Raw genomic sequence first — 1,923 nt, 5'->3', positions numbered from 1 at the left:
ACCAGTCTTTCACTATTAAACTTAAATGGCCAATTGGGAGAAACAGTTTTGAGACTGGTCTTCCACCACTGATTAAGACTGGGGTGTCAGGTGTCAGGGATAATATTCATTTAGCCTTCTGAGCTTTCTGGGCAGACTTGGTGGCCTTGCTAGCTCCTTGTCCACAGCTTTGATGACACCCACAGCAACTATCTGTCTCATATCATGAACAGCAAAACGACCCAGAGGTGGATAATCAGAGAAGCTCTCGACACACATGGGCTTGCCTGGAACCATGTCAACAATGGCAGCATCACCAGATTTCAAAAATTTGGACCCATCTTCCAGCTTCTTACCTGACCAGCAATCAATCTTTTCTTTCAGCTCAGCAAACTTGCAAGCAATGTGAGCTGTGTGACAATCCAGGACAGGGGCATAGCCAGCACTGATCTGACCATGATGGTTCAAGATAATCACCTGAGCAGTGAAACCAGCTGCTTCCATTTGTGGGTCATTTTTGCTGTCACCAGCCACATTGCCATGCCAGACATCTTTGTCAGACACGTTCTTGACGTTGAAGCCCACATTGTTCCCAGGAAGAGCTTCACTCAAAGCTTCATGGTGCATTTCAAAAGACTTGACTTCAGTTGTGACATTGACTGGAGCAAAGGTGACCACCATGCCAGGTTTGAGAACGCCAGTCTCCACTCGGCCCTCTGGGACAGTGCCAATACCACCAATTTTATAGACATCCTGGAGGGGCAGCCGCAAAGGCTTGTCAGTGGGGCGAGTGGGTGGGAGGATGCAATCCAAAGCTTCAAGCAGTGTGGTTCCATTGGCATTGCCATCCTTATAAGTGAGCTTCCATCCTTTGAACCAAGGCATGTTAGCACTTGGCTCCAGCATGTTGTCACCATTCCAACCAGAAATTGGCTCAAAATCTACGGTGTCAGGGTTGTAGCTGATTTTTTTAATGTAGGTGCTGACTTCCTTAACAATTTCCTCGTATCTCTTCTGGCTGTGGGGTGGCTCTGTGGAATCCATTTTGTTAACTCCAACAATTAGTTGTTTCACACCCAGTGTGTAAGCCAGAAGGGCATGCTCACGGTTTTGCCTGTTCTTGGAGATACCAGCTTCAAATTCACCAATGCCAGCAGCAACAATCAGGACAGCACAGTCAGCCTGCGATGTGCCTGTAATCATGTTTTTGATGAAGTCTTTGCGTCCAGGGGCATTGATGATGGTCACATAAGACTTGCTGGTCTCAAATTTCCACAGGGAGATATCAGTGGTGATACCACACTCATGGTCAGCTTTCAGCTTGTCCAACACCCAGGCATGCTTGAAGGAACCCTTCCCCATCTCAGCAGCCTCCTTCTCAAATTTTTCAATGGTTCTTTTGTCGATGCCACTGCATTTGTAGATCAGATGGCTGGTGGTGGTGGACTTGCCGGAGTCCACGTGTCCGATGACGACGATATTAATGTGGGTCTTTTCCTTTCCCATGTTGGCTTCGATTTAGTGGTGGCTTTCACTATGCCTGTGCTCTCGCGGCAAACCCGTTGCGAAAAAGCTTAATCTTTCAAAGAACCAATTGTTTGATTCATTGGTCCTTTGAATTGTTTTTTTAGTCTCTATTAATTTCTTTTTTTGTCTTTATTAAATTCTACTCTTACCTTTATGATGTCTCCCTCCTATGAGCTTTGGGCTTAATTTGTTCTTTTTCCTGAAGTTTGAGGTTCAACGTTAGGTTGTTTCTTTGAGCTTGATCTATTTTTCTGTTGTGATAATTCATTCTATAAATTTTTCTCTTAAGACTGTTTTATTGAAGTGGATGCCACTTGAACATATACTCATAAGTGAAATCAACCGGACACACATGTGTAAATATCGTATAGTCTCCCTAGTATAAGAACTCCAAAGAAGAAATACAAATAGAAAGAT

At 44.4% G+C, this 1,923-nt stretch overlaps 1 pseudogene; it reads right to left on the bottom strand.

Moving 5' to 3' along the window:
* Window positions 1–106: 106 nt before the first annotated feature.
* LOC105740950 lies at window positions 107–1,547 on the bottom strand (annotated as a pseudogene).
* Between the last annotated feature and the right edge of the window lie 376 nt (window positions 1,548–1,923).

Source organism: Octodon degus, unplaced genomic scaffold (assembly GCF_000260255.1).
Source record: "Octodon degus isolate 3935 unplaced genomic scaffold, OctDeg1.0 scaffold00008, whole genome shotgun sequence".
Taxonomy (NCBI): domain Eukaryota; kingdom Metazoa; phylum Chordata; class Mammalia; order Rodentia; family Octodontidae; genus Octodon; species Octodon degus.
Note: the sequence above shows the minus strand (reverse complement) of the source record. Positions and strands in the feature narration are given on the sequence as shown.